This window comes from Martes martes (genome assembly GCF_963455335.1).
Source record: "Martes martes genome assembly, chromosome: 14".
Classification (NCBI taxonomy): Eukaryota; Metazoa; Chordata; class Mammalia; order Carnivora; family Mustelidae; genus Martes; species Martes martes.
The window spans coordinates 34,165,398-34,192,710 of NC_137902.1; positions in this window are offsets into that span (position 1 = coordinate 34,165,398).

Below are 27,313 nucleotides of genomic sequence, written 5' to 3' on the forward strand. Positions count from 1 at the left end.
AATTCTTCCCATTATTTCCAGTTACATGCTGGCAGGAAGTTTCTTTTCTTTACTTTTTTTTTTTTTTTTTTAAGTAATCTCTACCCCCAATGTGGGGCTCCACAACTCCGAGATCAAGAGTCACATGTTCTACTGACTAAGCCAGTCAGACACCCCTGGCAGGGAGTTTCTTACGCCATAATATATACCCTTTAAATCTTGTGCTTTTAACCGCGATGCATTTTTCCTATGTTGAACCAATATTTGCATTCTTACAGCCATCAGAACCTTAAGGCCTTTGGGTGATAATCACATGTCAATGTAAGGTCATCAATTGTAACAAATGGACCACTCTGGTGGGGGATGTCGATACTGAAGGAAGCAATGCACATGTGGGGGCAAAAGGTATACATACGGGAAATCTCTGTACCTTCAACTCAATTTTGCTGTGAACCTAAAATTGCTCTAAGATGGTCATGATCTCAGTCACAATCTCAGAGTCATGAGATTGAGCCCCACCTCCAGCTCTGTGCTCAGCAGGGAGTCTACTTGAGATCCTCTCTCTCCCCCTCCCCCTCTGCCCTTTCCCCACCCCCACTCATGCTTTCTCTTTCCCTCTCTCCAAAATATTCTTTTTAAAAAAAGAAAAGAAAAGAAATGTCTATTAAAAAACACCTGAAGTCCCTCCAATGGGACTTCTACTGAGTCAATGGGAGACATGAAGAACACAAATGGTAAATTTCACAAAACTTCAATGTGACAGGGCAGTTTTAACTCTCTCCCTTTCCATTCTTTTCCTAGCTCTACCAAGAGGGCCACCTCGGGCTATGTGATACCTCTGTGGGTCTGCAGCAGGAAACCTGGGGGAAGAAGAGGGCACCCCTTCCTCAGGGATGTCTAACCTTGGGCCAGAGTCTCAGTGCGGCATATGGGGCTCAGGCTGGATGCAGCTCCAACTGGCCTCCTCAACCAGGTGTCTTTGTGCAGTACACTAACTGCATAACAGTACAGAACAGCCCTGGTTAGCCATCACAGTAATTGTGAATTACAGATCTTTATCCTTCCTCTGCCCAATCAGAAATGAAAGCAGTACTGCTTCAGGTAGTCATGGAGCAGAGGGAAAGAAAAAAGTTGATGAGGTCTCCTCCCACAGAGGAGACCTGTGAATAGTGGAGTCAACTCTTGTGAACCCTCAGTATCAGCTGTTTCATCTCATTTCTCCCAGTCTAAACCCACATCCTCAGCTGAAAAACCAAGGGCATATTTACATAGGATGGATTCAACCACAAACTATCCGAATTAATGTTGGAGGATCTGGAACTTGACTCTGCTCCACTAGAGCAAGGACAGTATTTATTTTTTTTCTCGCTGTTGTTTTTCCAGCTCTCAGCCCAGTGCTTGGTGAATAAAAAAAGCATTCAATAAACATTTAGTGGCTGAGTTAGTGTTTTTATAGGAGAATAATAAAGCCAATTGCCTTGCTCTTTTCACAGACAGAAGAACATTTCCCTTATAGCTTAGGCACAATAAAAAGGCTTCAAACATTTTTCAAGTCTGTAGGCATGAAGAAGAAGGACAGGTCAGAGAGTTGTGTTCTTGATAGGGTCTGCAGCAAGCACTCTGGTGGTTGAGAATCTGGACTTTGAAGTCAGAGACCTGGATTCTAATCCTAGCTTTTCCATCCACTGGGTGGGGGACACTGCACAAAGTGACACTTAAACTGTCTCAGTTTCCTCATCTCTAAAATGGGGATAATAATGCACATTTAGCAGGGTTGTTGAGAGGAATAAATAATACTACCCATTAGAAACATTTAACACAGTTACTAGCACAGAGTAAACCCTCAGTAAAAGGCAGCTATCATTCACATTTCTATATCTTCAGAAGGCTAGGAAAAGAAGTAAAGTAAAAGAGGGTAAAATTATACAAATGTGGCAAAATTTTGATCATTGGTGAATCAAGATAAGGTATATTGGGGTTTGACGCATTGGTCCTACTTTTATGTAGGATTTTATGGAGGATTTTCCATAAAATTTTTTAAGTTAAAAATCAGAAAATACACACAAAAAAAATTGTCTCCCACTAACCAAATATTCAGTCAAGACTACCTTTCTTCCTTCGGTAAATCAACACATTTGACGCATTGGTCCTACTTTTATGTAGGATTTTATTGAGGATTTTCCATAAAATTTTTTAAGTTAAAAATCAGAAAATACACACAAAGAAAATTGTCTCCCACTAACCAAATATTCAGTCAAGACTACCTTTCTTCCTTCGGTAAATCAACACATTTGACGCATTGGTCCTACTTTTATGTAGGATTTTATTGAGGATTTTCCATAAAATTTTTTAAGTTAAAAATCAGAAAATACACACAAAAAAAATTGTCTCCCACTAACCAAATATTCAGTCAAGACTACCTTTCTTCCTTCAGTAAATCAACACTGGACACCCATGCCACCTGCGTGGGATGCTGAAGTCCCTGCCTTCAGAGAGCTTCCAGGCAACTTCCTGGCAAGTTGAAGACAGACATGAAACATAGTCACTCAAATAAATCTATAACCACAAGTTGAGAAGATGCTCCACAGGAAATGTGGTCAAAGAGACAGACTTCATTGAGAGAAGTCAGAAAGGCCCCTCTGAGGAAGCTGTATGTAAACAAGGACCTGAGGAGCTAAGCTGGACCAGGGAAGGTGAGAGAACTCTCAGGTGAAGGAGACACCACGGATGGGCAAAGGTCCCGAGGTCAGGACCGAGGGAAGGCCTCTGTGACTTGAGCACAAGGCAAGGAAAACTGTGGCTAGGGGGAAGACTGGACAGCTGGGCAGGGCTTTGGAGACCCTGCAGGAGCTCTGGGTCTTGGTCCCCTGTGTATTGGGAAGCCTCAAAAGCGACTGACAGACAGCTGTCTAGTCACTCAGTAGCAGTGGCTGCCTCTGGGGAATGGAACTGGGAGATTAGATAAGAGAGGTTTAAGGAAAACCATCTTCACTATATATGCTCTTTTGTACTATTAATCGTTTTTTGGGTTTTTTTAAATTTTTATTTATTTGAGAGAGAGAGAGCATGAACAGGGTGTGGGGTGGTGGGAGAGGCAGAGGGAGAGAGAGACACAGACTCCCTGAGCTAGGAGCTCCACATAGGGCTTGGCTGTGTCCCAAGACCTTGAGATCATGACCCCAGCAGCAAGCAGACACTTAACCCACTGGGCCATCCAGGTGCTTCCCACCCCCCATGCCCACATTGATGGTTTTCTTTCTTTTTTTTAAAGATTTTATTTATTTGACAGACAGAGATCACAAGTAGGCAGAGAGGCAGGCAGAGAGAGAGCGCAGGAAGCAGGCTCCCTGCTGAGCAGAGAGCCCCATGCGGGGCTCGATCCCAGGACCCTGGGATCATGACCTGAGCTGAAGGCAGAGGCTTTAACCCACTGAGCCACCCAGGCGCCCCGATGGTCTTCTTTTAAAAACAAATCAAGGGGTGCCTGGGTGGCTCAGTCCGTTAAGTGTTGGACTCCTGATTTCGGCTCAGGTCATGATCTCAAGGTTGTAATATCGAGCCCCAGACCGGCTCTGTGCTGAGCACTGAGACTACTTAAAATTCTCCCTCTCCCTCACTATTCCCAGCCATTGCCCCCCACCATGTGCACACAAATTCTCTCTCTCTCTCTGTAACAAAAACAAACATATCAAACCATCAATTTAAGAGGAAAAACATCCACTACCCTCAAAGGAAAAAATATCTAAGTCACACATGATGAGGGACACCTGGGTGGCTCAGTCAGTTATGCATCTGCCTTTGTCTCAGGTAATGATCTCAGGGTCCTGGGATGGAGTAGAGTCAGGTTCCTTGCTCAGCAGGGAGTCTGCTTCTCCCTCTCCCTCTGCCCCTCCCCCTGCTTGCACTTTCTCTCTCTCAAATAAACAAATAAAATCTTTTTTAAAAAATCACACATGATGAAAACACACAACACTGGGTTACACAACAGCAGAAGAGAAGATAGGCTGACAATAGACTTCAGCCCCAACAAAAGCTTTCCCAATAATTGCTTGACTTCAGATTTCCTCGTGTTTTCCGGGGGTGCAGCCTTTCAGAAGGCCCAGGTGGGGTGGCTTCCAGGGAGAATGTAGAAGTTTTGAGAGCCCTATAAGGCTGTGGCTCATGGAGCACTATCCAGGACAGAGTACCAGGAGAGCACGTTCAGGCACACAGGGCACGGCTGACTGGCTCTGGGATGGTTCTGAGGGGCGTGGGGTTGCAGGGTTTTTGAAAGCCCTTGAGGGGTGCCTGGGTGGCTCAGTTTTTAAGTGTTTGCCTTTGGCTCAGGTCATGATCCCAGGGTCCTGGGATCGAGCCCCGCACCATCGGGATCCCTGCTCGGTGGGGTGCCTGCTTCTCTCTCTCCCACTCCCCCTGCTTGTGTTCCCTCTCTCACTGTCTCTCTGTCAAATAAATAAAATTTTAAAAAGAGAGAGAGAGAGAAAAGAAAAGAAAGCCCTTGAGAGGCCTTGCTCCAGGTTTGGGGGAGGGCATTCAGACCAAGGCACAGATACCTATGGTCCGTGGTCAAGAAGGAGCCTCCTGGCGCCCTGTCTTTGGGAACAGACATGCTGCTCCCTGTAAAAGTAGGAGCTCAGTAAAGCAGTCAGACAGCAGCTAATACAAGGGTTGATCTTGCTAAATCTGGCCTCACCATGGCCTCTTCTTTCCGCCTCCCTTCTCATCTTGTTCAACCAATCATTTGATTACAATTCTCTTGAAGATTTTGTGACCTGCAAGAGTATGGTTCACAATATATAAATAGTTGGTTTCACTCTGCAGTGGGATTGTCAGTTATATTGCTACTTTTTCTTTCTTGTTTCTAATTCTTCTCCAGTAAACATGTTTACTTTGGTAGTACAGAAGGGCATGTGGAAATCTTCTCCAATGTCTGCATACAATTTTGCCACCAAGAAATTGGAAAATACATCTGTCTCCTTGTGCTTTTGTATTAGAAATACAAAATGAACAAAAACAGGGTTTTTAGGACAGGTCCAGGGATAGATACTGCCAAGGCTTTGGACCCATCTGGGTCCATGTTTTTTTCCCTCCCACCTTCTTCAAGGATCAAAGGTTCCACTCATTTCTCGATTCCCCAGCCCTACGTTCCCCACCCCCACCCTATTCCCCTACCACCTGCAAGCTGGGACACCCTCTTGAACCATATTCTTCACTTCAGCTGCCTTTACAAATGAACTTTCTAAACTAGGAAAGCAATACTCCACACCGCTAAGCAGAGGCAGTTTCACTAAGACAGATGGAAACAAGGAAATGGGACCACACTCGCTTAAAGATTTGCATAGGCCCAGAGACTGAAAGCTGGGGCCTCGAGAATTCAGCGGAGTTGTTCTTACAACTCCTGAAAAGTCACCTCTCCCCTTGGTCCCCAGCCCTATCCAGTGATCTTCTCCCCCTTCAGGACTACAGCTGGATGCATAAGGGCTGAGTGCCCACCCCACGGTCAGATGACCTGGGCTCAAACCCACACGCTGCCGGTTCAGCTCCGGGGACTTGAACAAATCACTTCACTAAACTTCTATTTCCTCATCTGTAAAATGTGGGTAACATCTGAATTAATTAAGATAATGGATGTGGTGTCAAGCAAGCACTTAATGAATGTGGGCTTCTTTTTTTTTCTTACCTATATTCCTTGTTTTACTTTTCATCTCCACGACTTAGGTATTTTCTAACTGGAAGGTTGTACCTCTTACCACCTTTCACCTATTTCACCCATCCCCCTACCCGCCTCCCCTCTGGCAACCACCACTTTGTTCTCTGTATTTAAGAGTCTGTTTTTTGTTTTGCTTGTTCATTTGTTTTTTAGGTTTCACATATAAATGAAATCATAAAAACAAATTGATATTTGTTTTTCTCTGCTTGATTTAACTTATTCACTCATTACTCTCTAGGTCCATCCATGTTGTCACAAATGGCAAGATGTCATTTTTTATGGCTGAGTAATATCCAATTATATATAGACCACGTCTTTTTTACCCATATTCATCCACGGATGAACACAGGCTGCTTCCGTATCTTGGCTATTGTAAATAATGCTGCATAAATATAGGGGTGCTTCTATCTTTTCAAACTAGTGTTTTTGGTTTTTTTTAGTAAATACCCAGTAATGGACTTCCTGGATCATATGATATTTCTATTTTTATTTTTTTGAGGAACCTCCATGCTGGTTTCCACAATATGCACCAATTTACATTCCCACTGACAGTACACAGGGTTCTCTTTTCTCCATATCCTTGCCAGTACTTATTATTTCTTGTCTTTTTGATACTAGCCATTCTGACAGGTGTGAGGTGATATCTCATTGTGGTTTTGATTTGCATTTCCCTGATGATGAGTGATACTGAGCATCTTTTCATGTGTCTGTCGGCCATCTGTATGTCTTCTTTGGAGAATTGTCTATTCAGTTCGCCAGCCCATAGATGTGAGCTATTTCAAATTTCAGCAATTCTGCCACTTCTTGCTGCCTCTCATCCTATTTAACTTGCTATTATTTAGACATTTATTTTAAATTAAAGAATATTCATTTTATCTCTGAATAGTTTGAGGGATTTTTGTCTAAACTGCCTCTGAGGGTCACAAACCCAAGGGAGAAAGAATTCCCTTTAACAAACTGGAATTGACAAGCTGTTTAGTACAGTGTTCTGTGTAGAAGGAGGAGCAGGAGAAGAAGACAGTGTAGACTGAAGGTCTCTATGTAAAGAGATCAGGGAAGTAGCAGTCCAGGTGAGAAAGGGCCTGCTAGAACTATATGTTTCATTTTGTCTTCAGTAATATGATGGAATTGGGTCAGTAGAGAGTCATAATAGGTTATTTGAGATTTCAGAACTATACATCTAGAACAGTTGTTCTCAGTTGGGCAATTTTGTCCCCCAGGGGACATTGGGTAATGTCTGAAGACCTTTTAGGTTGCCATAGAGGGTTCAGGGGACAGCTCCTGGTATCTTCTAGATAGAGGCTAAACACCCTATAATACAGGGATAGCTCCCCACAAGAGATAAGTACCCAATTCAAAACACCAGTAGTGCCAAGGCTGAGAAGCCTGGATCTAGATTTCCACTTTTCTGACAGAAATGCATACTTACCTTCCTTTGCCTTGAAAAGATGGGTGTTCATTGAAGTTATTTATTATTAGTATTTTCAAATATTTTTATCCCTGACAATAAGACACTCTTTTCAGGTTCAGCTGTTAGCAGCATCCTCCTTTCCTTTCCCTGCTTCTGGCGCTCATCTTCCCTTAATTCCTGCCCTCATCCTACAAACACTTCCTTCATTTGAAGAAAGGAATCAACATGCAGGGAAGCAGCATCCACATGTGTTAATGATTACATGATATCCCAATAAATTTCCAGGCCAGGTAGCCTTCTCATCAATGCCTCTTTAGATAAGTCAAGACACTTCACCAGCATGGGCTGCTGTCCAAGCAGATTAAATTAGAAGAGCTTGTAACACACAACAAAAAAAACTTATCAACATGATTAATCAGAAAGAGTTTTACTGGGTTTGTTAATGCGTTTCCACAATCCAACAACTGAGGAATGTGACTGCTGGCTGTTGACCCCAGTAACCCAACACCACTACGCTGTGTTAAATTGATAAATTAGTTTAAAAGAATGTTTACCTCCCTTTATGAATCTGGCTTTCAGGAGCCCTGTTTCTTTGCCTTAGTCTAGTAAGTCTCACACAAACAAAGTGAACTTGGGGTGCCTGGGTGGCTCAGTGGGTTAAGGCCTCTGCCTTCGGCTCAGGTCATGATCCCAGAGTCCTGGGATGGAGCCCCGCATCGGGCTCTCTGCTCAGCAGGGAGCCTGCTTCCTCCTCTCTCTCTGCCTGCTTCTCTGCCTACTTGTGATCTCTGTCTGTCAAATAAATAAATATAATCTTAAAAAAAAGAACACGAACTTACAATAAACATATATACCCAATACGCTGGAGACCTGGCTTCTCCAAAGCCCCTTCAAGGCTAAAGGCCGTGGGTCCCTTCTCAAAGCTGTCCCTCTGCTCATATCCACTAAGGGAGAAAAACAAAGGTTCCTCAGGAAGCCATGAGCCTCTCGGGTGGGAACACTAGGACATGCCCTCCAATCACACTCTTCTTCCAAACCACTTGACTTTGGTAGCTAATTCAGATCTGAGACACACCATGCAAACACAAATGGCATTCCAGGCAATCAACCATCACTGACCAGGAATTTAAGTAAAACAATCGCTTATTGGCATTGGCAAGAGCCACTGAACGCCGGCAGCCAAGGCTAAGGGGGTGGCTTAAGAGCTGAGTGTTTCAAAGGAGCTGGTGCTGGGGTCAGGCCTAATGTCTTAATGACTAATGACAAATGCTACTGCTCATTGAGCTCTTATTATAGCCGTTGTACAAGGTACTCTCTCTCCATTGTATCATTTAATCCTTGCAGCCAGTATTATTATACTTCCTTGATTTGCAGATGAGGAAATGGAGGCTCTGAAAGACTGCAGTGTCAGCCTTCCTTGAAAGGATCTGGGGTGGGGCGGGGTGGGGGGGGGGATGGCTAGGAGACTGCTCCCTGGGCAAACTTTGCCTGTGAGCAGACTTGAATGAGTGGTGGGGAAGGCAAGCCACAAAGGCCCAGAGACTTGTAGAAAAGCCCCGGGAGAGAATGTAAGACAGCCAAAGCTAACCTGGGAAGAGATGTCTTGGGCATTCAAGGTAAAGCCAAAATAGAATCAGACAGTCTGGATTAAATGACCATCTGCAAGGTCCAGAGCTCCAAAGTGTGGATACAACTACTGGGCATTAAATAACAATAAGTCACTTCAAGAGACTTAAGTCTCTAGCTTTTCAGTTCAAGATTGGTTGTGTGGAATTAAATCAAAGGGGGTTAAAATATGATTTTGGTACTAATATGTTTTTAGGTTGCTACTTCCTTTAGGAAAAAAAAAAAGGAGGGTGGTGCCTGGGTGGCTCACTCAGTTGAGCAACTGATTCTTGGTTTCTGCTCAGGTCGTGATCTCAGGGTCGTGAGATGGAGCCCCACATTTGGCTCTGTGCGTACCTGGAGTGTGCTTGGGAGACTCTCTCCCTCTCCCTCTGCTCCTCCCCCATGCCTGCTTGCTTGCTCTCTCTCTCAAATAAATAAATCTTCGGGAAAAAAAAAAGACAAAACAAAGAAAACACAGGTCTTAGACTGAGATGCTTAATAGGAAATTCAGCTAAAATTTAAGAACATTGTTTTGTTTTCCATCGTATTTATTTTAATAGTTACCTTCCATTTAGGTCAAGTAATACTGGTTTTCTACTTACGGTAATAATTTAAAGCTCTCTCTGTGGGTGAGGGGATGGGGTCACTGGGTGATGGGCATTAAGGAAGGCACCTGATGGAATGAGCACTGCGTGCAACTGATGGATCACATTAAACTCTACCTCTTAAACTAATATACTATGTTAACTAACTGAATTTAAATAAAATATAAAAAAATAAATAAAAGCTAAAAAACTTTTAAAAAGTTCTCTCTGATGATGATTTTATAAGCGACCTGATGTAAAGAAGACTGGCTAAGTGATAGAAAGGATGATACATGGATATGGCCAAAAGTAGGAGACTGGTCTGGGAATGACTGAGTTTAGGAAACACTACAGCTGAACGGGAAATATTTTACGCTTGGTATAGAATTAAGACCAGGAAATCAAAGGACTCATCAGGAGGACTGAAGGAAGAAGAGAAAGACTGAGTATCAGATTAGATATTTACAGGAGAGAAAAGAAACAAAAGGAAGACTCACTTTGAATTTGTATTTGTTTGGGTAATACACCTAAAAAGCAATTTAGCACAAGTTCTCTTTGTCTAAGGTTATACAACACAATAGTGACTGGCTAAAAAGGGAAAAATCTTCCAATAAACTGCTATTTTATTTACATAAAGGCAACTGACAGCAAAACACACAGTCACACACCCAGATGCCTGAGGTGAGTAGCTGTTCTGGTATCATTCTGAATTGCTTTGTGCAGGAACAGAACATGAGAACACGGACACAAAACTGATCCTTTCCCTGCAACAAGGGAGCAGCTTTGCACATGGTGGAGTTTGAGGGATAGTGTACAACCTTCATCCTCCAACAAAACATGCTCACCAGCTTTCCCACTCACAGCCGCGGGTCTGACGCACATGCCATTTCGTTTATAAGCAGAAGCAGGAATTGAAATTAAGCCGCCATCAGCTGTTCATACCTCAGGTCTAACTGGTCACAAGATAAGACCAGGAACCCTGGAAATATGAGTCAAGTCCTTGCAGAACGGAGGCCCTGGATAGCGGACGAACTTGAGAGGGAGGAGTATAGCTCTCCAAGGGAAGAAGGGTGCGGTCACACAGCCGGAGAGCCACTGAAGGCCATTTTGCCTGCTTCCCTATTTTGACCAGAGTCATGCCAGCTGGGATTAACATGAACCAATCAGCTAGCCTTTGTAAATGGTAGCTTAGTTTGTTGCTGCTGTTATCAAATATTCCAAAAATATAGGAAATTGAAGGACTATTCTAACAGGCATTTCTTTATTCATCACCCAGACTGAATAAATATGAACACTTTCTTAATCTTAGTCCATGAGCCATCTTTGTAAAGAGTATTGGAAGTATGTTTCCTCAGGGGGGTCTGGGGCAAATCTTGTAATGAGACCTTAGATATCACCCCAGGCAATCCCACTCTACAAATGGGGTGGGACGCAAAGAAGGCCGGAAGTGGTCCAGTGACTCACCAGAGGTTGGGGGTCTGCAGAGAACCAATCCCCCCCGCCCCACCCCTGCCAGTGCTCCCCATGCCACTGGCAACCCACAGTTCTCCAGCTCTCTGCCTGCACCTCCCTCTGCCTCTTCTGAATCCCCAAGCCGTCTCCTAAATCTAGCTATTATATTTATTCTTTTATTTATTTCCTTTTTTCTTTTTAAGATTTTATTTATTTATTTGACACAGAGAGAGAGAACACAAACAGGGGGAGCGGCAGGTAGAGGGAGAAGGAGAAGAAGACCCCTCCAAGCAGAGAGCCCAGAGAGCAAGGCTCGATCCCAGGACCCCAGGATCATGACTTGAGCCTAAAGCAGATGCTTGACCCACAGAGCCACCCAGGCGTTCCTATTTACTTCCTTTTTTTTAAGTCAAATTAGGATTTACTGGCCTCCTCTCAGGAAGACTGTTTGGAATAGGGCTAGCTCCTGGCACACAGATCAGAGAGCCATCGTGCTTCTTTTAAGTCATAACAACAACAGTGATGATGAGAATAACTAGCATGTATTCAATGCTCACTGTGTGCAGAGCCCTCTGCCAGCCACTCTGTGGGCACTGTCTATTTAATCTTCACATGAATACATGGGAGCCATCACCATGACCCCCCACCGTGAGGAGATAACCAAGACTTTGAGATGGTAAGATATACCCATGGACAGACCTAGAAAGCTCTGGAATGCCACATACTGCTGACCCCACTGGGCATGCATGGAGCTGATGTCCTTTGCCAATGAGACTTCTCTAGCATCCTCTAGATCCCCATGACATGAACCAACAGGATCCCCCAAACTTGGCTATGCACAAAGAGCCCCTAGGGAGTTTGTGAAAAATAAGATGCTCAGGGCCAGTGTGCACTTATGGAATCAGAGTGTTCTAGTCTACAGCCCACAAATCTGTCTTAAAACAACTTCTCTGTTGCTGCTAGTATGCGCTGGGCCTGGGAACCTCTGTTGAAAGCTGTTGACTTTTCTGGGCGACTGGAGCCAAAGAGTCTAAACTTTGAGACCTCCTACCCTTCTCATGCCTTCCAAGCGGACTGCTTCTGTAGTTCCATGAGAACGAGGGTGCTGTGTTGGGGCTATGGTCCTGTGCGATGCCTGGTTGCTTAAGAAAATTCCGACTTCTGGGCCCACCTGCCACTTGCCTGCTGCCCAGAGAGAGAGTCTTTACATCCCAGTAGTGGCCAGGTGGCCAGGAGACAGGGGAAGGCACAGCCACAGCCGGCTGCTCGCCCCCCTTTCTGAGGAGTCACTCAGACCCCTGTCAGGCAGCTGTCCTCCTGCCGGAAGAGAGACATTCTTCCATGTGTTCCATGTGTGGCCATCAGTGATTCTAGTCAGGTGGTGTCCCGCAGAGCCTGGGGTCAGAAAGTCCCTGACAGCTTGGGCAGTATGACTGAATTGACTTCACAGCATCCCAGCGGAGGCAGAGCCACAGAAGATTAGCCAGAGGAGGGCCTGAGAGTCCGCCTGGTCATGTGATAGATGGGAAACTGAAGCCCGGAGGGTGGGGGGAACAGAAGGGAAGTATCTGTATTTTGACCTGTATTTATCTATGAGAAGATTCAGGCTCAGAGATGTTGAGAGGCTTACCCTGAATCAAATAGTGTCAAATAGGCAAGTAGATTAGTTAGTTAGCTCTCCAGAACAGAATGGACTTCCTACCAAATTAGCTTTCTGCACTATGCGAACATCTTTCTCTGTCTTTCTGGTACATACTGATTAGATAGGTTTGGAAAATATGACACTTGTGTCAGTGGGTACAGAACTATTTGGAACTCATTCTCAGGAAGCATTACACATATTACCTGTACTTCTTTTTTTTTTTTTTTTAAGATTTTATTTATTTACTAGTGAGAGAGAGAGTGTGTGTGTGCCCGCACACACACAAGTGGGGGAAGGGGCAGAGGGAGAAGAAGCAGGCTCCCTGTGGGCTAGGAGCCGGATGCAGGACTCGATCTCAGAACCCTGGGGATCATGACCTGAGCCAAAGGCTGATGCTTAACAACTGAGCCACCCAGGCAGCCCACTAATATATTTTTAAATTATAGACAAATCAAGTGCCGCATAGTTTCTTGCCTACACTATAAGATCTCCAGTTTTCAGGAAAATAATAGCCACTATTCGTTGAGCATTTTCTATGTACCAGGCACTGTTCCAAGTATTATACATGCCTTATCTTATGGAACTTTTGCAACAACCTTTTGACGTAGGTACTATTATTATCCCTACTTTATATAGTAAGGAATCTGAAACTCAGAGAAGCTCTGTAACTTGCCTAAGGTCCTATGGCTGGGATTCAAATCTGGGCAGACTCACTCCGGGCCCTGCCTCCTTCACCATCATGTCCCTCATAATTCTGGAAACAGGATTTGAGATATTGAGAGCCATCTACCTTATAAAAATTTCAATGAACACTTAGTGAGTGCCTTTGGTAGGGAAGGTGCTATAGTGTTTATAAAGGAGATTTAAGAGATAGCCCTTCCTCTTACAGGGAGTCAAACAGGTATTCAATTAATAAAAGGCAGACAGTCCCTAAGGGCAACACTGGAGGTACTGATAAAGTGTGATAAAAACACATAAAAAGAATAGTCAACAAGCAGGCAATCAGCAATGACTTCCTGGAGGAGGCGGCAGAAGTAACCTTAAATGACAAATAACACGCTACTGGTAACGATGGGGGAGTGCAGTCCCTATCTTCCAGGCAGTATGGTATAGTGAGTGGGCTCAAATCGAGATGTCATCACTTAAACTACCGCTTCATCTCTGAGCCCTGGGTTCCTTATCAGGCCAAGTGGAGGTAGTCACATGGACCTTTCAGGGCTGTGGTGATTGTTGTGGGCATAATGCAGATGAAAATCTAGAACAGCACTGAGGAGGGCCTCACTAATGGGCTGTTCCCTTCTGGGTGCACTGAGTCATTTCAGAACCCACTGCTCTGGGGCCACTGTCCATCAAAGTCCAGTCTGCGTTCCTCCAAGAAAGCATTCTCGCCAAGCCGCCGTTTCAGTCAATATTCAAAAGCAGACCACTTCAACTCACAGCAGAGTCTGTAAAGGAAATGAACACAGAGGCTTAACTCCAGTGGCGTGGCGAGGAGCTACTGTAACAGAACAAATGGACTGTTTATCAGCTTTCTATCTGTCCCTAACAAAACCATGTGAAATGAGGCATTAAACTCCCAGGTTTCTTTAAAAAGATGACAAACACTGGTTAATTTACTGGAGTAGAACACAGTGAGCCAAATGTTTAGTTTTGCATTAAATCTATATCTAGCATTTTCATTAAAAGGGGGTAAAATGTAGGCTTTATTGATGCTTCAGTGCCCATTTCAGATTAATGCCTCCCATTTAAAACCGTGCATGAAATCGCAAATGTATCAGCAAACACAGAAGAAGGGCCAGACTAAGTGCTGTGTGCTTATTCACAGCCAGCCATCTCCGAGGCTGCTGGCGTGTTATTGCGGGGTTATTTGCCCCACACTTGCTGCGACTGTGAAGAGTTAATATCCCTGATTGCTTACTTAAATACCTTTTTAGACTGAGAGAGAGAGAGGACATGGAAGAAATAGGGATCATATAATTTTTGTGTAATGAACAATTAAGTCATGATATCCTTCTTGATTTATAGTTGATATTTCCAGGACAATGAGAGCAGTATCCTTCTGGAAAAGGCTGTTAGCTTTCTTAATCATTATTCATGGCCACAGTTTAGCCGAAGTAGCTAAGGAATAAAAAGGACTAAGGACCTTAGACTAAAAATAATTATTTTTCAAATAGAACCTAATTTTTGCCACCACCAAAACAAGAAAATGAAAACTTCCCCCATTATGAGATGAAAACTTTTTTTTAAATAATGTTAAGTTTTGTTTCAGTTGTGTCTTATATGTGGTTATCTGAATGGTTGGGGAGAAACTCTGTAATAGAATATATTTCACCACATAGAGTAATAAAGAGTAAATGTTATCTAAACGAAAAGTGATACAATTTGGAACTGGAAAGCAAGCTAGTGTAATTTTTATGGAAGTAAGTTTTGATGTCAGACTCTGTGGGTTCAAATCCCAAATGTGGCAGCAATTACCAATTGGCAGGCCCACGTGAATATGGTGGTGGAGGAGGAGAATATGGGGAGGAGGTGTCTCAAGATGAGAAACGAAAGGGATACAAGGAGATGGAAATGACAGATGTCCCGGCTACTTGTAGCTGAGGGATGGAGGGCAGGGACCAAAGGTCCACTCTCAAATTCACAGGACAGGGCCTAGAAGCTAAAGAATTTAAGGCTGAGGCTGAAGATTCATTTCCTACTTACATGAGGAGCCACAGAATAGGTTCACATCCAGCCTTACTATACAACAGCAGCTCCATATTTGGGATGGGCCCCAAACACCTCAAGGATAGTGACCACTAGACATCAGAGCAAGTTGTATAAACAGAGCATCCAGGAAGATATTTATGATTGGTTTCAGAGAAAGAGGTGGGGCAGGTCAGAGCTGAGAGCCAGTGGAATGATCTACAGACTTCCAGACACTATTTTGACCTTGTATTTAATCTTGTATCTCATTCATTCAGGTGTTCTCTCTGAAGTCATAGCATGCAAGATTAGACACTAACTACTGACTGGGGCCATTGCCAAGTGCCTCAGCACCACCCACCACACCTAACCAATCTGTAGGATGGTTTCCTTCTTGCAATATCCACAGGGATTCTGATACTTTCTTGAGGGATCTCTGCTTTCTGTTTGGTTTCCAGGTTCCCCAGAGAATAAGGCATCAATATCTAGGCCTCTATTTTCCAAAAAGAATTCACAGAATAGTAGTTCTAAGGGAAATAATGGGTGCTACACAAGAGGGGTTCCATGGTCTTTTTTAAGTAATTTTTTAAAGTAATCTTTTTTTACTTTATTTTTACTTTACTTTTTAATTTTAAAAAAGTAAACTTTTTAAAGGAATCTCTACACCCAACATGGAGCTCGAACTCACTACCTCCAGTCAAGAGTCAGATGCTCCCCAACTGAGTCATCCAGGAGCCCCTAAACAAATTCTAAAGATACATTGTTAAAGTTAAATTTATTTCTCTATTCTGCAAGACTTCTCAAAGTCTTTAAGGTGTTAATGTTCCATGTAAATATCCAAAAGAGAATAAGATATACCAAATCTCCAAGCCTATCTGACACCAGCGTCTTTTCCACAGAGCTCGTATTTTACTAACAATTACTTTGAAAACTATTTTTTGAAGCTTCGAACTGGGAAATTCTACTTCCACCTAGGATATAGAAAGCCTCAAGGGAATGCTACTCCCTCACTAGCAACAAGAGAAAATATGGATAATCTACAAAACTCTCACTTTGTTGGGCCCATTAGAGAACTGAGCTGCAGAAAACCAGGGAACTGAATTCTATAAGATGATCAGCCATTCTGAGGAGAGACACGAGACGTAACAACTATTTTTCTTGTGGCAAAGAATGGGAAGAATAGGTCATTACCACAGAACTGGGAAGAAGAAAATTTCTTAAAGGCCGAGTGAAGGTAGCATGACAGCTGAAAATCCCTGAGCACTCCAGACATGAGAGAAATCCCATGCTGCTCGCCATCTCATTTCTATCGGCTTCCACTTGGTATCCAAAAGAAAGACTATACGCAGGTAGTAGACCTAAGAGAGCCTTTCTCTCTGCTATAGTCCTGCAGCCGCTGCCGAGATCTGGGGGTGGGGTGGAGTACCTGGGGAAGACCATTCACACTCTGAGCCCTGTATGAGGACAAGGTGGCAGTTGTCCGCCCCCATACTGGGCAAGAGACACTCCTGTGCCCAGGACTCAGTTCGGACACAAAACTGAGGTCTGCTGCTACTGGGTGAAGGGCAGGAAACTCCACTGGGCCCAGATCCAGCACCAATTCAAAGCAGAGTTTGATTTAGCTAGGGAGAGATAACAGGACATCCCGATGGTTATTAGGGCGGACTCTGAAGTCAGACGGATCTGGCTTGGGATCCAGGATCCACCACCCAAGAGCCAGTGACCTTAAGCACATTATCAGAGGCCCCAGCCTTAACTTCCTTATGTAAAATAAGGACAAGAGTACTAGATCTGCCGCAGAGAATGGCTAGTAAGCCTGGAGTCCTGCAAAACACAGCACAGCCCCAGCACAAGGGAAGCAATGGAGAAAGGGCTGTTTTTGCTTTGATTCCAGCAGTTGTTGGAAACTGATAAAGAGCGGTTGAGAATTAGTCGGGTAGTGCCGTCATAACAAAATATCTTAGCCAGGGTGGCCTACACGACAAAAGATGTATTTTTCTCACAATTTTGGAGGCCAAAAGTCTGAGCTAGGGTGGCAGCATGGCCAGGTCCTGGTGAGAGCTGTGACCCTGGTTTGCAGATGGCTGCCTTCTCACTGTGTCCTTGCACAGCCAAGAGGGCAAAGAGACCGAGAAAGCTAGATCTTGGATGTCTCTCCTTATGGGGTCATTCATCCCCTTCTGAGGGACTCACGCTCATGATCTCATCTAATCCTGATTATCTCCCAAAGGCCCCTGCTCAAAACACCATTAGGGGTTAGAGCTTCAAAATACAAATTTGAGGAGGGGACACAATTTAATTCATAGCAAGTTACAAAGAGCACTTTCCCAGTTGCAGTAAAAATTAGTTGCTTTTACCTGACAATCTTTGGCTCCCCTCTTTTCTATTAACATCTGCCAATTTCTCTCCTAGAAATCCACTTACACACTCTCAATTCACTTGTTTCAGGTGAGACTGACTCCTTCCATGTCTACCTTGAGGGGTGGAGACATGACCCAGGCCTGGCCAACAATCATATTCCATCTCCAGGCTAAAGTGATCCATTCAGAGATAATGCATGCTCGCCAAGGCAGTTCAATGAGAGAAAAGTCCTGGAACTTTTTTTTTTTTAAGATCTTATTTATTTATTTAAGAGAGAAAAAGAGAGAGAGCACAAGCAGGGGAGGCAGCCAAAGGAGAGGGAGAAGCAGGCTCCCTGCTGAGCAGGGACCCAGATATGGGATTCAATCCCCGGACCTGGGATCATGACCTGAACTAAAGGAAGACACTTAACCGAGTGAGCCACCCAGGTGCCCCCAAAATTCTGGAACTTTTGAAGTGACTATTGGGTAAGAGAAATTCCTCTATCTCCTGAAGTTGCTATGTCTGGAGTACTTATTCATTTATTTATTTGAGAGAGAGAGATTAAGAGAACAAGCACAAGGAGGCACAGAGGGAGAAGCAGACTCCCCAGGGAGCAGGGAGACTGACATGGGACTCCATCCCAGGACCCTGGGATCATAACCCGACCCAAAGCCAGATGTTTAACCCACTGAGCCACCCAGGTGCCCCAAGCCTGGAGTTTCTAACTGTGAAGACAGACCCTGTCTGCAATGGAAGCCTGTATGTTCTGAGGAAGGAAGAGCTGAGAGGTGATGATGAGGTCCTGAAGACACTGAATGCTGGACCATCCAATAATTCAACTGAATTAACATCTTTATAATATGAAATGAACCCAAGCATTTTCTCTCAAACCAACTTGCTATTTGACCCAGTTCAACATTTACCATTTCAAAACCACATCAAGAGAAAAATCTTTGTGACCTTGGATTAGGCAGAGTTCTTAGATACAACATCTAAAGCACGAGTCATTAAAGAAAAAATTAGTAAGCTGGACTTTAACAAAATTTTTAAATTCTGTTCTCTGAAAAACATGGTTAAGAGAATGAAAAGACAAGCCACAGACTGGGAGAAAATATGTGCCAATCACCTACCTGACACAAGATTTATATCTAGAATGTAGAAAGAACTTTCAAAATTCAATAAAAAGAAAATAAACCAAAAAGAAAAAAAAATGGGGGAAAGATTTGAACAGATACTTTACCAAAGAAGATATACAGGGGGCAAATAAGTACATGAGAAGATGTGCATCATTACCAGTCATTACAGAAATGCATATTCAAACCACAATCAGACACCTCCACACACCTATTAGAATGGCTTAAAAAAAAAAACCAAAATTTGACAATAAGAAGTGCTAGTGGGAACCGGGAGCAACTGGAACTCTCACAAACTGCAGGGGGGAATGTGATATGGTTCAGCCATTGCAGTGGACTGAATAAGTGTCCCCCTCAAAACTCTTGTCCACTCTGAACATCAGGATGTGACCTTATTTGGAACTAGAGTCTTTGCAGATATAATTAGTTAAGATGACGACATCACTCATTAGGGTGGGCTCTAAATCGAATGACTGGTGTCCACAAAAGAAGAGGAAAGGGCACAAAGAGAGGCACGAGAGAAGACCATGTGAAGACCTAGACACAGATTGAAGTAACACAGCTGCTAGCCAAGGAATGCCGCAGATTGCCAGGAGCCACCAAAGGGAAGAAGAAGCAAAGAAAGATTCTCCCACAGAGCCTTTGAAGGGAGTGTAGCCCCGTCCATACCTCAACTCCAGATTTCTAGCCTCCACAACTGTGAAAGAATAGAGTGCTGGGTTTTTTTTGTTTTTTTTTGTTTTTAATTTAAATACAATTTAATCAACACATATTATTAGTTTCAGAGGTAGAATTTAGTGATTTGTCAGTTGCATAGAATACCCAGGGCTCTTTCCATCAAGTGCCCTTCTTTTTTTTTTTAAGATTTTATTTATTTATTTGACAGACAGAGATCACAAGTAGGCAGAGAGGCAGGCAGAGAGAGATGGAGAAGCAGGCTCCCCGCTGAGCAGAGAGCCCGATGCGGGGCTCAATCCCAGGACGCTGGGATCATGACCTGAGCCGAAGGCAGCGGCTTTAACCCACTGAGCCACCAAGGTGCCCCTCAAGTGCCCTTCTTACTGTCCATCATTCAGTTACCCCATCCCCCCCACCCACTTCCCCGCCAGCAACCCTGTTTGTTCCCTATAGTTAAGAATCTCTTGTGCTTTGTCTCCCTCTCTGTTTCATCTTATTTTATTTTCCCTTCCATTCCTCTATGTTCATCTGTTTTGCTTCTTAAATTCCACAGAAGAGGACACCTGGGTGGCTCAGTCAGTTACCTGTCTGCCTTCAGCTAAGGTCATGATCCCAGAGTCCTGGGATCCAGTCCCACATTGGGCTCCCTGCTCCACAGGGAGCCTGCTTCTCCCTCCCCCTCTCCTCCTCCTCCCTGCTCGTGGTCTCTCTCAAATAAATAAATAAATAAAATCTTTTTAAAAATTCTGCATATGGGTGAAATCATATATTTGTCTTTCTCTGACTGACTTCTTTCACTTAGCATAGTACCTTCTAATTCCAAGGGTGCTATTATTTTAAACCATCAAGTTTGTATTAATCTGTTACTGTAGCTTTAAGAAATTGAAGAAAAAAAAACAATTTGAGAGTTTCTCATCAAATTAAACCTGAATTTATCCTGTAACTCAGAAATCCCACTCCTAGATATCTACCCAAGGGAAAACTTACATTCACACAAAAACTTTTACATGAACTGTTTACAGCAGCTTTATTTGTAACCACCAAAAACTGGAAACAAACCAAATGTCCTTCAAATGGTGAATGGGTAAACAAAGTATGGTACATGCATACTATGGAACAATACTCAGCAATAAAAGGAAGAAACACAAGAACATGGAGAAATATCAAATGTATTATGCTAAGTAAAAAAAGCCACACTCAGGGATGCCTGGGTGGCTCAGTTGGTTGGGCGGCTGCCTTCGGCTCAGGTCATGATCCCGGGGTGCTGAGATCGAGTCCCGCATCAGGCTCCTTTCTCAGTGGGGAGCCTGCTTCTCTCTCTGCCTCTGCCTGCCTCTCTGCCTACTTGTGATCTCTCTCTCTCTCTCTCTCTCTGACAAATAAATAAATAAATCTTAAAAAAAAAAAAAAAGCCACACTCAAAGGGCAATACTATGTTTCTCTTTATATGACATTCTAGAAAATGTAAAAAAACTGTAGGGACAGAGAACAGATTAATGATCAGGGACTGGGGGTCAAAAGAGGGGCTGACTCGAGGGGGCAGCATGAGAAGGGAATTTCTCGAGGGGCAGAATTGTTCTTTGTCCCAAGGGTGGTAGTGTTTATACAACTCTATGCATTTGTCAAACCCACAGAAGTTTATACAGCAAAGAGTGAATTTTATCAAATGTAAATTACATAAATCAATCAATCAATCAATCAATCTACATCAAAGATGTAGAAGCAGCTTGCCAATATAAAATGTTTGTGTATTTGCTTTTAAAGTTATGCACTGTTATGACAGCAAAATATTCATTTGCATATTTGTTTGATACACCTAAGGTCACCAAAATTTCCTTCAACAATTTAGTTGAAAACATCAAGCATCACCCCTACTCAATGGTTTCCTGTCCAGTGAAGGAGACTAATAGGAGCTCATAGTATTGACAGTGTGGAGGGCTTCAACAGGAACCACTCTTGAGCTGTTGTGATAATAAATCAGATTTGTGTAATTGTCTCAAAATAGAAAATAACCTCAAAACATCCATCTGAAAAAATAAGATCACAAAAAGAGGAAGGTGGAGGAGGATGCAAAACTGTCTGAATAGTAACAAACCTTAGAAAAATTAAGTACTAAATGTGAAAGGAAAAAATGGGTTTCAGTGTATCTATTACCAGATCAGTCTGACTGTGGGTTACCAATTGAGAAATGTTTGCTAGTACAGATTTCTAACCTTTTACCTAAAAGAAAACAGTGTTATTAAGCTCCAATGGTGCCTGATCTTTGACAGAGACAGGCATATAATTCTTGAGAAAGTAGGATCTGGGGTTAGATAATCTTAGTTTTAATCTTAGATAAACTACCAGATTTGTAACCTTGGCCAAATCACTTAACCTGTAAAATGTGGATATTAATATCTATATTAGAGACTTGTCAAATGAATCATATAACATAACATGTAGTAGTATTTGGAAGACAGTAGTAGTATCTGCAAGATAATAAAACCTCAGCCAAAACAATCTTGAAGAAGAACAGAGTTGGAAGACTCAAATGTCACAATTCAACTTACCACAGAGCTACCATAACCAAAATAGTGCAGGATTAGCATAAAGATAAACACCTAGACCAATGGAATAGAACTGAGAGACCAGAAACAAACCCCTACATCAATGGCCAGTGCTCTTTGACAGGGATGCTAAGACTATTAGATGGGGGAATGAAGAAACTCTTTAACAAATGGTGCTGAGACAATGGGATATCTGCCTGCAAAAGGATGAAGTTGGACCCTTACCTCATGCCAAATATAAAGACTAACTCAAAATTTATCAATGACCCAAATATAAGAGCTTAAATCATAAAACACTTAGAAGAAAACATAGGGCTAAATCTTTATGACCATGGATCTGGTAGTACATTCTTAGATATGACACTGAAAGCGTGAGTGACAAAAGAAAAAGCAGGTTGGGCTTCACCAACATTTAAAATTGTTATACGTTCAAGGGCATTACCAAGAAAGTGAAAAGAACCTATGCTGTGGGAAAAAAATAACTGCAAATCATATACCTGATAAGGATCGGTAAATGATATGATTAGCTTATCCAGAAAGTGTAACAAACTCTTACAACTCAACAACAAAAAGGCAAACAGCCCAATTTAAGAAGGATAAAAGACTTGAATAGACATTTCTCCAAAGAAGGGATATAGATTGCAAATAAGCACATGGAAAAAATGTTCAACATCATTAGCCACTAGAGAAATGCAAATCAAAACCACAATGAAATAGCACTCACATCGACAAAGATGACTTAATTTGAAGAAAAAAAAGGAATATAACAAGTGTTGATGAGGTTGGAGAAATTGGAATTCTTTGACTTTGCTGGTGGGAATGTAAAATGGTATAGCTACTATTCAAAACAGTCTGGCAGTTTCTCAAATTTTTAAACACAGAACTACCATATGACCCAGCAATTCTACTCCTAGGGACACACCGAAAATAACTGAAAACAAGTACTCAAATACTTGTACACACATATTCATAGCAGCACTATTCACAACAGCCAAAAGGTGGAACCAATCCAAATATGTACCAACTGGTAAATGAATAAGCAAATTGTATATACATACAATGGAACATCATTCGTCCACAACAAGGAATGCTATACTGATACATGCTACAGTGCAGATGAACCTAAAAACTATGCTAATGTTCTAGAAGCTAGACCCAAAGAAGACCACACCTTGTATTATTCCATGTACGTGAAATACCCAAAAAAGATAAGCCCATAGAGAAGAAAGCAGATTGGTGGTTTCCAGGAACTGGACAAAAGAGGGAATGGGGAAGTGCCTGCTTATTGGGTACAGGGTTTTATACTGGAACAACAGAAATATTTTGGAACAGAATAAAAGTGGTAGTTGCAACAACATTGTGATTGCACTAAATGCCACTGAATTATTTACTCTTAAGTAATTAATTTTTTTTAAAGATTTTATTTATTTATTTGACAGACAGAGATCACAAGTAAGCAGAGAGGCAGGAAGAGAGAGAGGAAGGGAAGCAGTCTACCCGCTGAGCAGAGAGCCCAATGCCAGGCTTGATCTCAGGACCCTGGGATCATGACCTGAGCTGAAAGCAGAGGCTTTAACCCACTGAGCCACCCAGGCGCCCCTTAAGTGATTAATTTTATATTATATGGATATCACCTAAATAAATAAAAATTGTTAATTAGATCTAGAAAACATTTATCTTTACTATAAATATTAATAGAGATTTGAAAAAATGGAAAAAATATAAGCCTCCAGTAAATTTGCTATTCTGTTAATCTAAGCTTTGCCCAATACGTACACTTAAGTATTATAATTTAAAATATGGATGGACTGGAGGGGAGGGCATGTGCTCTGCCATGTCAGATGATTCAGACAGGGAAGCACATGAAGTTTCCTAAATTTTGTGCTTCTTAAAAGTCGGTGCTTTGTACATTCTGCTAGCCCCTTTATCTGTGTTATAAGAGTTATGAGCAGGAAGACCCAGTTATGGTAGAATCTCATGTGAAGGCTAGCTCTTTATTCAAAAAGCTAGCCCACACCTTGGGAGAAGGAGAAAGTTGATTATATGGAAGGATGACCAGGAGCTCTCCTTCTTGGGCTGCAGAAAGCAAATTCTGGTCCTTACACTCAGCTACAGATGTATGAAATACAGAAACCAAATTGTAAGAGCATTAGAAATTACCCAAAAGCCAATATATTTTTAGACATTTAATATAGAAAAAGGACCATAAAGTAAGGATTACCAAATAAATGGGATACTCAGTTAGATATTTTAAGGAAATTTTTTATTTGGTTCTTCACTTCATACTGTGGGGCAAAATAAATTCCAGGTAGATTAAGAGTTAAATGTAGAGAGAGAAGGGGGATTGAGGAGAAGGAAGAGAGCTGGCCAACCACAGACCTGCCTGAGGTGGCAGAGTCACCTGTATGAAGTGAGATGAGATGGGCAGAGGCACAGGCTCTTTGGGAAAGGAAGGACATGGTGAGGAAGAGATGACAGCTCTGTGGATGGGATGTTAGATAATGTCATTTGTTCAGGACACTCTGATTATTGTTCTAACCACACGACATGGGGGGATGAAGCAGGCACATGAGGTCAAGGATGAAAATGAGGAAAGAAGAGGTCACTGGGAGGCAATTCTATAAACAGGGTTGCCTTAGGTGATCATTTATAACTTTGGAATGTCCGTGTGTCATTAAACATTTTGCTGCAGACTGTTTGGTTAAGAGCTTTTGTAAAGCCAAACTCAGGAACTGAAATGGTATGGAACCATTATGCACAAGAAAATCATAATTATACTTGGAACAGAAAAAGGTTTGTCTTTAAATATTGGAAATCCAAAGGATATTTTTTTTCCTCTGGTCTTCAAAGTCACACTACTGCGTCTTACTCAAATTTATATACCCAGTGCTTCTCAAAGTCCCCTGGCACGTAGTAGGTACTCAGTAAATGTCTGTGGAGGGAATGGTTGAGTTAATTTAATAATCTGATAGAAGAATTGTAATCAACTGAGGATGCTTTCCTGAGAACTCTTCCCTAGGGTGAGCTGTGATAGGCTTTTCTAGAGACTGAGCCTTGACTCAACCCTAGAACTGAGAGCAAGTAGAAGAGGTAGCCCAGATCAGGAATTTACCAGAGGGCCCATGGAATGAGAGACTCCTTGCACCCTTCAACACCTCAAGTGTATAACCACTGAAATTTAAGATATTAATGTGTATTAATGTGTTATTTATTTATTTATTTATTTGAGAGAGAGAGTGAGTGAGCACAAGCAGCAGGGAGCAGCAGAGGGAGGGGAGAAGCAGGCTCCTGGGTGAGCAGGGAGTCTGACATGGGGCTCGATCCCAGAACCTCGGGAACATGACCTGAGCCAAAGGCAGACGCTTAACCACCTGAGGCAGCCAGGCACCTCTGTGCATCTAGGACTCTTAGAATTACATACTGAGTGTGACTTTTGAACAAATAAGCACCTAGTTATAATATGTGAACAGTGATATTGTTTTTAAATGTTCATAAATTTTATGGTACAGTTTTTTATGTTCAGATGCATTATTTAAGGTAGCATGAAAATTCATACAATCAACTACTGCACACAACAGCTGGAATGAACAAATAACATCACACAATAACACGGATTAATTCTACCAACAAAAAAGCAAATGAAAAGAGCATCTGGGTGGCTCAGTCGTTAAGCGTCTGCCTTCAGCTCAGGTCATGATCCCAGGGTCCTGGGATAGAGCCCTGCATCACATCGGGCTCCCTGCTGGGGGGTGGGGGGGGAAGCCTGCTTCTCCCTCTCCCACTCCCCCTGCTTGTGTTCCCTCTCTCAGTCTCTCTCTGTGTCAAATAAATAAAATCTTAAAAAAAAAAAAAAAGTAAACGAAAGAAGCCAGAGGCAAAAGAGAACATTCTGCAGGATTCTATTTATAAAGTTCAAAAATCAGCAGGTAAATCTATGCTGTTTAGAATCAGGATTGTGACAGGGCTCCTGGCTGGTTCAGTCAGTAGAACATGAGACTCTTGATCTCAGGGTTGTGAGTTTGAGACCCATGTTGGGTGTAGAGATTACTTAAAAAAATAAAATCTTTGGGCACCTGGGTGGGTCAGTCATTAAGCGTCTGCCTTCGGCTCAGGTCCTGATCCCAGGATTCTGGGATCAAGCCCCACACGGGCTCCCTGCTCAGCAGGAACCCTGCTTCTTCTTCTCTCACTCCCCCTGCAAGTGTTCCCTCACTCTCTCTGTCAAATAAATAAAAATAAAATCTTTTAAAAATAAGTAAATAAATAAGTTAAATTAAATCTTAAAAATAATAAGATCTTTAAAAAAATTTAGGATCAGGAGAGTGGTTTTCATTGGGATGGCCTTGGGGACAATGCCCCAACGAGGGGCAAAAAGGTAGCTTCTAGGGGCGCCTGGGTGGCTCAGTCGGTTAAGCATCTGCCTTGGGTTCAGGTCGTGAACCTAGGGTCCTGGGATCAAGTCCTGCAACAGGCTCCCTGCTCCATGGGAAGCCTGCTTCTCCCTCTGCCTCTGCCTCTCTCTGTCTCTCATTAATAAATTTTTAAAAAGGGAGGGGTGCTTCTAGAGATCCAATAGTTCCATGTTCTGTATCATTATATGGATTCCAGTTATGTGGCAATCACTTTGTGAGCCATACACCCATGATTGTTAACTTCTTGAATGTAAGCTATATTCCTAACAAGAAGTTTCCTTAAAAATTAAAATAAAAATAAAATTGACACCGTTTTAAAAAATGATTTCATTTGTTAAAAATACATATTTTGTAAACATGATACTTCAAAAAACTTTCCGAAACGTAAAACCATACAAATGTAAAGAAACTTTAGTGTCTCATGTTCACACAGGACAGATAATACTGAGTAATGGCTTAGATTCAGAACAATATGTTCCAGAAATGGCAGGTTTATATTCCCTGGTTGCCATTAGCATTGTGCTTTTCTCAATGCCTGAAATAACATCTAAAGGAGGGGCAGCTGCTTCAGGCAAAATGGCATTTGGGTGATTTTAAAGACCTTAATGAGGTCAGGTAATTGCTTAGTGAAGCTAAAAATGTTACTTTCAATTAACTAATTAACAGCACCATACATCATCATAACTATCTCACTCCCTTCCACCTACGTACCATCGAGTCATTATATGGGAGGCAGGTGTCTAAGAAACCACTTCCTCTGGACGTCTGAGCCTGCACTCAGGGGCCATTTTTTAAACATTTATTGAATTAGTCTGGTCTAATTTACAATTAATGTAAAGTCTGTAGTAATGCAGATTCCATAAGCAGCTAAGGAAGGCGAAAACTTTGAACCAGGTTGTGAAGCAAACACATTTTATATTCCTTCTACAATTGTTTCTTTGCAATCCATGAGATACTTTAAGAAATCATTTAAAAACATTTGAGCTTTCCTGCTTCCAGCTGCTAAATGGATGATGTCAATAAAAATAGTAGTAATAACCACAAATGGTGTCAGTTTTCAGGAAAATAGGCATATTCCAAATAAACCTCTTGATTGAAACTGAGAAGTGTGAATGTGAAATTGAATGAAA